This window comes from Dreissena polymorpha, chromosome 12, assembly GCF_020536995.1.
Source record: "Dreissena polymorpha isolate Duluth1 chromosome 12, UMN_Dpol_1.0, whole genome shotgun sequence".
Lineage (NCBI taxonomy): Eukaryota > Metazoa > Mollusca > Bivalvia > Myida > Dreissenidae > Dreissena > Dreissena polymorpha.
In genome coordinates, this window is record NC_068366.1 from 25,617,579 (window position 1) to 25,630,449 (window position 12,871).

At 34.2% G+C, this 12,871-nt stretch overlaps 1 long non-coding RNA gene across 1 annotated transcript; it reads left to right on the forward strand.

Annotated features, from left to right (window-relative positions):
• Nucleotides 1-11,365: 11,365 nt before the first annotated feature.
• Nucleotides 11,366-12,363, forward strand: LOC127852990 (uncharacterized). Its single transcript, XR_008036391.1, has 3 exons — nucleotides 11,366-11,681; nucleotides 11,814-11,873; nucleotides 12,038-12,363. It is a non-coding gene; the product is annotated as an uncharacterized LOC127852990 (long non-coding RNA).
• Nucleotides 12,364-12,871: the final 508 nt, after the last annotated feature.

The following is a 12,871-nucleotide window of genomic DNA, read 5'->3' on the forward strand; positions in this document are numbered from 1 at the left end:
AGTTAGGTCTTTACCTAAGAAAGACATTTCCCACATTACGCGACGACTGTAAATTGTACATTAAGCACGAAGTAACTATTCAAAATAGACGACCCGATTTCGTTATTCATGTACCAAATGTTGCGCTCATACTGTTAGAATACAAAACGTCGAATGTTACAACAAAAGTACGCAGAGAATATCTAACTCAAGTACTCGATACGTATCACAAGTTTCGACAAAGCTTATGCGTTAGTGAAAATTCCAGCCATATACGTTTACTTAGCATTTTGCTCATTCGCAATTCTTCATCTCGACAAAATAAAATTGTGTGTGTGAAAAATGAGTTAATACCTAACAGCTGTTATTTGATATGAACTTTTATGAATATTTTTGCGAAATATACTATGATCAAATTTCAACGCAACAGTGCAGTGGAGTATTTTTCAAATTACAATATCTCGCTAGTACAACTTTTTGCTGTAATAATTTCACAACGCTAAAATTTCCAATCCAATACTTCATCAAATATCTACCAGCATCGCACGAGAAATTACACCCAGTACAGCGAGGTCATAAAGTGCAGATAATATCGAACGTCATTTCAAATTAAAGTACACGGATAGATGAGTATTTGCGAGAAAGTTTAACTGTACATTTCTCAACAACCTATGCAGATATTGGGATCAAATTTTGACTATGATATTCAACTAAGAAAGCTCCACAATGATTGTTCCATACGTTGTATTCTTTTGTTAATGCTTCTTGGACAAAAGTGCAAGTTTATGGTCGAAAATACCGTTTGTATGAAGAAAACTTTTTTGCCTTTTCGTTTTGCTAAACGAAATATGTACAGTTGAATAAGGAATTGTTTTCTGAAGAATTTGGTGTATACCACTTTGCATGTATGTGAATCATTTCGATTAAATACGTAGGAAGTTAAACGAAACATTGATATTTTTCTTGACATCGGCATCGAGTCAAAATTCATGACGTGCAGTAGATCTACGTAATTTCGCTTCATGTAAACAACCTTGGTGCAATATCGTACAACGAGGTTTAAGTGCATTTTCTTTGAAACCACTCAAAATATCAATATGAAATTTTCAGTACAGTACACAGATGGCTATATGCTACAATTACGTACTGATTAGTTTGCCCTGAAATATATGTTTCTATGTTAAATATCTGTCCGAAATCTTGTGTATGAAGAAAACTTTTTTGCCTTTTCGTTTTCATAAACAAAATATGTACCGCTGAATAGGGAATTGTTTTCTGAAGAATTTGGTGTATATCACTTTGTATGTATGTGAAACATTTCGATTGAACACGAGTTAAACGCAACATTGATATTTTTCTTTAAATCGCATCGCGCAAAAATTCATTACATGTAGTACGTCATTTCGCTTTATGTAAACAACCTTGAGTAAAATATCGTACACCGAGGTTTAAGTCAAATTTCTTCGGAACTGTTCAAGTCATCACTATCAAATTTAAAGTACAATGCCCAGCTTATTGTTAGCTACAACTTTTCTATTGTAATTTTTGTTCCAACATACATGCTTATGAGATAAAAATCACGTTGAAAACGTTCGCAACAAGAAAACTTTTTCATCCTATCGCTTTTTGAAACAAAACTGATATCATCTTATAGAAAATTTCATTCCGAATATTTTGATATGACATGCGTGTATGTTTATTGTATCGCTTGATCAAGACTAGCCGAAAACCATTTTGCCTGTAATCATGAATTGACTTTTAAAGCACACATGTACTGTAGCTCGAACGTCATTTCTATCCATGAAAACAACTTTGGCTTGGGTGCAATATCTTACAATGAGGTTTAAGTCAATTTTCTTTGAAACCACTCATAATATCCAGATGAAATGTTCACCACAATATTCTATCATATGATAGCTACAATTTTTGTCTCGCCTATATTGTTCTCACACGACTCATTGTGTCAGATATTCAATTTTGCAAAATTCGCTAAGAAGAAAACTTTTTCGTGTTAAGAGCATTTATCTTCATTTTGGTATGATTTTGTAGGAAATTCAATTCCACGCATTTTGATGTATTACACTTAAACGTCTGTCTAAACACACAAACAATACAGTGCAATAACGATTTCGTACTAAACGCATTTCTGTCTTTAACTTTAGATTTTTACAACGTCGTCTTTTATCCATGTAAACAAACGAAACAAGATGTTAAGTTACATCGGTTTAACTCAATTTGCTCGATAGCGTCTCTTGATATTTAGATGATTTTTTCACCACAGTATTGCATCATATGATAGCTACAATTTTTGTTTTGCCTATATTGTTCTCACACGACTCATTGTGTCAGATATTTTACTTTGCAAAACTCGCTAACAAGAAAACTTTTTTGCGTTAAGAGCATTCATCTTTAGTTTGGTATGATTCTGTTGGAAATTCAATTCCACGCATTTTGATGTATAACACTTAGCTATATATCATAACACAACAATAAAACAGTCCGATAACGATTTTGTCATAAACGCATTTCTGTCTTTAACTTTAGATTTTTACAACGTCGTCTTTTATCCATGTAAACAAACGAAACAAGATGTTAAGTTACATCGGTTTAACTCAATTTGCTCGATAGCGTCTCTTGATATTTAGATGATTTTTTCACCACAGTATTGCATCATATGATAGCTACAATTTTTGTTTTGCCTATATTGTTCTCACACGACTCATTGTGTCAGATATTTTACTTTGCAAAACTCGCTAACAAGAAAACTTTTTTGCGTTAAGAGCATTCATCTTTAGTTTGGTATGATTCTGTTGGAAATTCAATTCCACGCATTTTGATGTATAACACTTAGCTATATATCATAACACAACAATAAAACAGTCCGATAACGATTTTGTCATAAACGCATTTCTGTCTTTAACTTTAGATTTTTTTTCAACGTCATTGCATTTCTATGCATGTAAACAAGCGGGGAAAGAGTTTAAGTTGCATCGGTTTAACTCAATTTGCTCGAAAACGTCTCTTGATATTTAGATGATTTTTTCACCACAGTATTGCATCATATGATAGCTACAATTTTTGTTTCGCCTATATTGTTCTCACACGACTTATTGTATCAGATATTCAACTTTGCAAAATTCGCTAACAAGAAAACTTTTTTGTGTAATGAGCATTTATCGTTATTTTGGTACTAGCTTGTAGGAAATTCGATTCCACGCATTTTTATATATTACACTTTACCGTATGTTTAGACACAACAATAAAACAGTCCGATAACGATTTTGTCATAAACGCATTTCTGTCTTTAACTTTAGATTTTTACAACGTCGTCTTTTATCCATGTAAACAAACGAAACAAGATGTTAAGTTACATCGGTTTAACTCAATTTGCTCGAAAACGTCTCATGATATCCTGATGAAATTTTCACCATAATATGTAATCCTATGATAGCTACAATTTTTGTCTCGCCTATATTGTTCTCACACGACTTATTGTATCAGATATTCAACTTTGCAAAATTCGCTAACAAGAAAACTTTTTTGTGTAATGAGCATTTATCGTTATTTTGGTACTAGCTTGTAGGAAATTCGATTCCACGCATTTTTATATATTACACTTTACCGTATGTTTAGACACAACAAAAATACAGTGCGATAACGATTTCGTACTAAACGCATTTCTGTCTTTAACTTTACATTTTGACTCAACGTCGAAAACTCTCTGCGAATAGAACAGTGATTTCGTACAAAGTTTAACTTCGCGTTTCTTCCCAACCATTTGACCGATCAACATAACATTTTCGCATTAATATGAAACGTGTTAATAGCAACAAGTTTTGTGGGGATCATTTTTTGTTAACATATTCGCATATAGAAGAAATTCTTAGCTTTTCGCATATAAATCACTTCGCTTACAAGAAAAAAAATTCCCATTTATGACAAGTACATAGCAATTGATACCATTCGATAAGGAATTCTGTTCTGCACATTTTGATGTATGACACTCCACAATAGGCCTAACTACAAGGAAACTACTTCGACAAAACGCATTCGTGCTTATAGAAATTTTGAACTTTAAAGTATTGAGTTAAACGGAACGTCGTTAGATAGCGAATAGTTGATAAAACTGTGTTTGTATCGAAGCGGTTTATTTTAACTGTCACAATAACGCGTGAACGCATTTCGATGAAATTTTCATTACCATAACCAGCAATCAGAGAGGAACAATAAGAGTTTAAATATTTTGCAAGTAGATAAGTGGATATATGTCAAAATTTCTGTTTATTGGTGAAACTTGGGTTGATATGAAGAAAAGATTTTCATTTCGCAATATGATACAGTAATATTTGCATCATGCGATGGGGAATTTATTTCTGTGCATTTTGGTGTAACATACTTGATGTTTTTGTAAAACGCTGCAGTTATACGGGCAGAAAACCATATCACAACAAACACACATTTCATGAATCGTAATTTTGACCCTTCGTTGTCAGTGCAAATCGACGACGTCATTTCAATGAAACTCATCTTTCAACTTAAAGGGGTGTTTACATATCGACGATAGAAAATTGTGTTTCTTTGACAGTGGTTTAAGTGCAATATCTATAGAACCAGTTGTCCAAATTCCATAAAATTTTCACCAGATGAACCGAAATTTCGATGCGCTCATACTGGTACTATTTGTGTATACAAAATCGAACGCGCGAGTTATGAAATTTTGATTTTAACGCAAATTTTCTCGATATTTCAAATTTTCAAGAACAATTGTACACATAACCATACTATTTGTATATCATTGTGTAGGCGCCAGTGTGCTGAACATTTTGATATATGTGGTTTGATATTTATTTTCTATATCTTCGTTGTACTAGTACAAATCACAAAACACAGTTGAAAAAATCACAGCGCGATAGTTGCTCTTTAATAAAGTTAGTGCGAAATCATATCGAGCTGCTTTCGTCAGTCGAACGTCATGAAAACATTTGAGTTCTCGGAATTGAAAATAAATATTGAATTGTTCAGGCTATGTAGAAAACTAAATGGGTATACGGGAATATTTTGTGCTGATGTTAAATGTTCAGTAATAAATATTTTGATGGATTACTCACATATTTGATATGATCTAGGATTATTTCAGAATGATAGGTTAGTAAATCTATGTTTGACTAGATTTTTTATATACTCGCCTTTTGTCGTTTTAACATTGACTATAAAAATCTGCGTTGAGTACGCCTCATAACAAAATTTGAGACCTAAAGACCATGGATTTGCTTTAACTCGAAGGAAATACTGGATGGATTGTACGGACTCGTGCTTATCAATTTTTATGCCCATTTAAGCTGTGAGTGTGAATATTTCGGCTTGTATGGTCATGAAAAAATATCATCACAAAGTCAATATTTGTAGGATTTTTGCATGGTAAGTATGATTTTTAGATTTGTCATCAAATACACATTCGATCGTAACTCAAATCATGAAGAATAAACATTTTCCATGTGCTTTTCTGTCATTCTTCGTTTGGTCGTTGAAGGGTTCGGACGTGTTTTTCGAAGCTCTCGACGTCGTGACCTAATTATAATTTGAACTGCGCGGGTAAAAAACGCTCAGTTGCGGCTTGGACATTGACCAATACGGACGTGTTTTTAAAGCGCTCTGAAAAAAGTTTTGACTTTTAAATTTTTTTTACTACGACAGAATCTTAGTTGACTGATGGTCTTTGACAAAGACAGACTTGTTTTTGTGAGCTCTGAAAAAAATTTGACTTTGAAATATTTTTACGATTAAAAAGTTTCAGTTGACTTTTGAACGTTGACGAAGACGGACGTACTTTCGTGAGCTCTGACTATTGATGAAAAGTTTTGAGTTTTACTGACTTGTACTTTGAGAGTAAAATTGACTTCGCGTTATAGAATAGCGACTTGGTACTCAGGTTGTTGAATGACTGGATGACTGTAGTGTTAGGTTATTGTTATGAGATAACAACTTGACTTTGACTTGAGTTGTGAAATGAAATCATACTCTTATGCGATGTTAACTTTTGAACGTTTAGTATTGACTGACAACGAACTTTTGTGAGCGTTATATATGAAATGTTTGACTTACATTAATTTTTTTGAACGACTTGACTTCACTTTAAGTTTTGACATCGGACTGATCGGACGTGTTTTTTTAAGCCCTGACTGTTGTGAATAATTAAATTTATGTTGTGGTGTCAAGCGATTGACTGTCAGTTGAGGTTCAGATGTCGAGCTGTGCGGACGTGTTCATCGAGCTGCTGTCTACAAAAAACGTGAGTACAAATTTTTTTCGTTTTACTGTTTACAAGTTGCGTGATGATGTATGATGGTTGTAATGTGTTGGGTAGAAATTACTCAGTGCTGATACAGTGTCGATATGTTGTGATGAGCGATAATAGTGGATGATGGTGGAACAGAATATTCATTGAGCTATTTTGAGGAAGCGAACATATGATGGAAAAATGTTGCAAAAATATTAAATGACAATGTATTGAATCGCTTTTGTTGATATGTATGATATTGATTAAATTGTATTTGCATGCTGTAACATTTCTATTCCATTTCAGGGGGCTGTGGTGAGTATTGTAGTATAAATTTGTTTCAATAAATCATGATGAATGAAAACTGATTTTGATTCGTTTTGTACAGGTTTACTTGTATAGAAGTGTAATGCGTTGGGTAGAAATTAGAATCTACTCAGTACTGATATAGTGTCGATATGTTGTGATTAGCGATGATGGTGTATGATGGTGGAACAGAACATGAGCTACTTTGGGGAAACGAACATATGATTGAACAATGATTGCAAACATATTAGATGAATGATATGATATTGCTTAAATTGTATTTGCATGCTGTAACATTTCTATTTCATTTCAGGGTGCTGTGGTGAGTACTGTAGATTGTAGTGCATATGTATAGAATTCAATAAAAGATTATGACTGAAAACTGCTTTTGATTCTTATTGTACAGTTTTAGGGATTATAAGTCTATAGCAACTCTGTCGGTTGGTGTTCATGAGTGTGAGCTTAATACAGCAATGTTTGAGTAGTACAAAAATGTTTTCGCTTTTGTGGTCGCCAGCTGTCCGTGATCTGTAAAGTGAAAATACACAGAGCTATGAAGCATACAAATGTTTCGAAATTTTATCAATGATTGTATACTATGCATGTTTTGATTTAGTTCGTTTCAGATTTGACATGAGATGAAAACCTGACATGATTTGAACAGAGCTGGGAAATGAAAAGGTAAGTCTGTTTCATTCCACTATGAACACTTGTATTTTGACAAAAGAAGAGATAAAGTGAGTTACTTTATCATCATGGTTTCATTTGGTGTATAGCACATGAACAGAGGTAAACCTAGCTAGCTTTTCGTGTACTCTATTTTGGATGATGAGTATGTCAGTAACTTTAATTGTACGGCTAGTAAAGTATGAACATGAATGCTTTGTTCAGATTTTCAGATGTGTGCTGGCAGTTGAAGTCTGGCAGCCGGAGTGAACAGTCGTGATTTCTGGAGCTCCAACAATATGCTAGAAGGTAAGTAACTATGTTTGTTTTGCATTGCATGTTTTCATATGTTTCAGACTTTCGAGCAGAGATGTCATGCTGACTGGAGTTGAGCACAGGGCAGTGACAAAGTGAAAGGTAAGTACTTTTGACTGAATGTTTGTTCTATGCATGTTTTGTTTTAATTCATTTCAGGAGTGCTTATCCAGTGATGATATGACAGTTGGAGTGAACAGTGGAGCCAAGCAGTCTTGTTTTTGGAGCTACTCAACAAGCCTTGAAGGTAAGTTTAGAATTTCTCAATGTTAGTGAATTGAAGTACTGTCACTTGCTTTTGGACAGTCGAACAGAACAGACGTGGTTGCGAGAGCTCTCATATCTGTTGTGTTAAACTGTTTTTATGATATGTTATGTTTGTTTGTTTGTTTGTGATGTACTATTTTTCAGATGCTGATGGCAGTGATGGGTTTTCAAGCTGACCTGAACAGAAAAGCACTCATATGGTAAGTACAAAATAGTTGTTATATGGGATGTTTTGTGCATGCTTTTATGTTTCAGGTGTACTTGCTGACAGCGACGAAGACGAATCAAGAAGAGGAACATTGTTGAGAAAGTGATTGGGACTTGCAAACGAGGTAAGTGTAACACTTGTGTTTGTTTAATTTGTAACATGCGTGCTTTGCTCTGTTTCAGATTTCACATGCAGAAATTAAACAGGATTTCAACTGCTGAAACAGAATTCATCAAAAGTAAGGTAAGTTTTAATTCATTGATTTGAGTTGTACAATGTGTTCTTTACTTTATTTCAGATTCGAGTCACTGGTTTACACATGGAAGAAGATTTCCACGTCTGTTACTCAATTCTACAGAAGCAAGGTAAGTCGATCAAATTTTTGTTTTCATTGACTGCTGTAATGTGATGTTATGCTATTTTTCATGTGTGCTATGCAGAGATGGAGAATTCAATTTTAAGAAAGATTAACTGCTGCAGCTTAGCTCTGCTCTGTGTTGATTTTTGTTCAAAAACGTTTAAAATGTATGTGTGTTTTCAGATGCTTTGTTTCAGTTGATGTCCAGATGGCAAGCAGTACAGACGTGTTTCTTGGAGCTGCCAAACAGTGAGTACAAACGTTTTATATTTTTCAGTTGTTTACTCATAGAAGTCTGTGAAAGATGATAACAAGGGTTGAATCTATCAGCACTTGTGTCTAAAAATGCTGATGTGTGACGGTTTACTGAAAAGGGTAAATGCTAGCCAGTACTTACACTTGAGCAACCGTGGGATGTCGAACTAACTGATGATGTACTATGATGGTGAACACTTACTATGTGTATCAAAATGCTTTTGTTGATATTTACTATAGATGATTTGATATTGGTTAACATTTGTTTGCATGCTGTTAACATTTCTATTTCATTTCAGGGAGCTGTGGTAAGTATTGTAGTATTAATTTGTCTCAATAAACGATGATGAATGAAAACTGATGTCGATTCTTTTTGTACAGTTTTAGGTATTAGCACTCTATACAAAACTCTGTCGGTCGGTGTTTGTGAATGTGAGCTTAATGTTTGAGTAGAACAAAATGTCTTTACTTTTGTGATCGCCAGTTGTCTGTGATGTAAAGTGGAAAAAACACAGCTATGAAGCATACAATTGTTTCAATATTTTATCAATGATAGTGTGCTATGCATGTTTTGATTTAGTTCGTTTCAGATACGACATGACATGAAGAGTTGACAGTCGAACAGAGCTGAGCAATGCAGAAAGGTAAGTGTGTTTCATTTAAGTATAAACACTTGTATTTTGTTTTTATATGGTATGTTTTGTGCATGCTATGTTTCAGGTGTACTTGTAGTCAGCGACGAAGACGATTCAAGAAGAGGAACATTGTTGAGAAGTGAATGGGACTTGCAAACAGGGTAAGTGTTACAATTGTGTTTGTTTGATTTTTACCATACATACTTTGCTCTGCTCTGTTTCAGATTTCACATGCAGAAATGGTCTCATAGCAGTGCCAACAGTGAATAAGGATTTTAACTGCTGTGAAACAACTCAACAGAAAGTAGGTAAGCATTGAATGAACGCACTTGAGTTGTACAATTTGATGTGATGCTTTTCTCTGTTTCAGATTCAAGTTCCTGGTGTAGACAGAGAAATGTGTTTGAAGAAGGAATTCTACTACTGTGATTCAACTCTACAGAAGCAAGGTAAGTAGAAACAAAATTTTGGTTTAATTTAACTCATGTGTTTTGCACTGCATGCTATTTTTCAGGTCTCTCACGCAGTGATGGAAAAGAAGAAGATTTCAAGTAAGAATCACTGCTGCAACTCAGGCCTATAACAAGGTAAGTGTTTACTATATTGTATACAAAATGTTTCTCTGTTTTACTCTGTTTCAGGTTTCAATTGCAAAGATGTTGCAGAGATGTTTTGACAGCTTGAGACAGAAAAGAAATTCAGCAGCTGTGTCTCGACTCTAGCCACGAGGTAAGTCAAAACAAATATACTGGTTTGTATGTAATGTTGTTATGCCATTCTATGTTTCAGACTTACATTGCTGTGACTGTTCCACAGTGGGTCAAAAAAGAGACGAATACAGGTTTCAAGAAGAAAATTGGCTGTTGAAAACCTGCACAAAATATGAGGTAAGTAAACTACTCTTTTGGTTTGTTTTGTGCTTTGTTATGCTTAACTATTTTTCAGATTGAAATGGTGGGTCGTTACAGAGCAGACTTTTGGACAACTGAGAAGTTGAGAAACAGAGAATGATTCAAGATCAGCTAGGTAAGTCTTGATTATTATGCATTGCTAAATGTTTTTTTCATTCCAGTATGGCTGTGGTAAGTACACAAACTTTCTATAATTTAATATTGAACTGTTTTTATGACCTGTATTCTGCATTGTAAAATGTCTGTTTTTCATTTCAGTATCCTGTGGTAAGTACACTAACTTTGTATAATTTCATATTGAAATGTTTTGATGACTTGTATCCTGCTATGCAATGCTTAATATATTTTTCATTTCAGTGTGGCTGTGGTAAGTACAATTGCCTTCTTTAATTTCATATTGAACTGTTTTGATGACTTGTATACTACTATGCAATGCTTAATGTTTTTTCATTTCAGTATGGCTGTGGTAAGTACAATTGCCTTTTTTATTTTTCATATTGAACTGTTTTGATGATTTGTATACTGCTATGCATTGCTAATGTTTTTGTCATTTCAGTATAGCTGTGGTAAGTACACTAACTTTCTTTAATTTTTATATTGAACTGTTTTGATGACCTGTATTCTGCATTGTAAAATGTGTTTCTTTTCATTTCAGTTGCCTATTGGTAAGTACAATTTGCTTTCTTTAATTGCATATTGAAATATATTTTATGACTTTTGTTCTGCTATGCTCTTTTCATTTTAGTTGGGCAGATGTAAGTACACTTCATGCATGTAAAAACTGAATATGATTGTTGTGCTATACAAAATGTGCTTTTTTCAATTTCAGTTCAGCAATGGTAAGTATATTGTGTTTCTTTATGTATAATTTTGTATACATATTGTTTTTTTCATCATAGCATGTTTTTTATATTTATGCTTTGTGTAAGTAAAATGTTCATAAATCATTCTTATCTTTAAACTAAAAATGTATTTTGATATGCAAAATGTCTGTATGATTTCAGTTGCCAGAGGTGAGTACCATAACAGTTGAAAAGTTAGTTTTGTTTAGTTCAAGTTTTGGTTCACAGTTTTGTTTGTTATTTGGCAAAATTTACATGTATGCATTGAGTCTTGATTTCAGCTCGATTGTGGACTGAAGAAGATTGCCAGCAGAGGGATTGGATACAAAATACAAAGTAAGTACTGAGGTTCTTACTAAAAGTTTTGAGTTGTATTCATTGTGTGTAAATATGCTATGATTGCTATGAACATGGCTTTTGTATTTCAGCGAAGACAACATAGGTAAGTAAAATTGTTATTTGTTTCAAGTTTACTGTTATAGTTCAATATTGTGTTTATAAATTGTAAGTTGTACAAACACATTCAAAAGTTTCTAATCATGCTTTCGATTTCATTTCAGCTTTACTGCTAGACGAGTGTTCTCTACTACTTGACGAGTCAGCTTTACTACCAGGCGAGCAGTGACAACAAGGCGCCTTTGTGGAAACAACACAACAAAAAAGTGAGTATTAGTTGAACAATTGATTGAAATTGTTTTACTGTATGTTATACTTAAATGCAAAATTGTGCACATAAATTGTAAGTTGTACAAACACAGTGAAAGTTTCTTATCATGCTTTCTATTTCATTTCAGCTCTACTGCAAGACGAGCAGTGACAGCAAGGCGCCTGAACATGCAACACAAAACAAAAAAGTAAGTATCAGTTAAACAGTTGGTAGAGTTGTGTGTTTTTCTTTAGCAGTTTGTGTTTACTATTTTATTTGATACATGGTATATTACACATGCATGTTTTTATCATTTCAGGGTGTTTACTTTCATCGTTTACTGTTTAACACAATTTGCTTTTCTATTTTCAGTGCCAATTTGCAAACCTTGATGTGGACACCGAGTAGTCAATACATACGTGTGGCGTATAGCTGCGACAAAACCGTGGGGTCCATCGCACCGATAACTTGAACATTGGCCCGTGTATGGACATCAGTGCAACTTTGTGAATCCATGTAACTTTGTGAATCCATGTAACATTGCGAATGTGTGTCGATCGAAAAATGTGTACATTCTGCACTGAAACGAACTCGGTGTTGCAAGTGGCAAGTGTTGACAGTGTGTATGTTTATGTTTATGTTTTTACATGAAAAATAAAGGAGATTGTTCTCCTACCTTTTTTTTCCTTGTTTATTGTGCTGGCCAGCAATATTGATGTATTGATGTATGTGTTTGTGTTTAAACTATGCAATACCAAAATCAAACAAAAAATAAACATTAACAGTCATTAACTGTGTTTGGGCGGCCGAGGGGTTTAAGACTCCACAAGTGTGAAGCGCACTGATAGCACTTGGGGGTAAACACCTCGGTATTTCGGTGCTAAAATGTTTTCACGGTGCTTATTTGACGCACTGTTAGAACTACCAACCAGTAAATGATTGCTTGATTTATAAAACAAATATTCAGTCTCTACTTTGGCACAAGAGACTCTAAGTATCAAATACCAACAATTTAGACGCAGACAATCACATGGTGGTACACCAGTCCGAATATACTCATTGCTCTAGCCAGGATTGCAAATTACTTGTGTTGACTAGCAAGGCTCCCTAGTAACGGAGCAGTGTTACTGGCGTTTTTTTGGGTCGATAGTGCTTAGGTGAGGTTTTGCTCGAATCGGGAGCGGGTCACTCGCTTGGGCGAGTTAG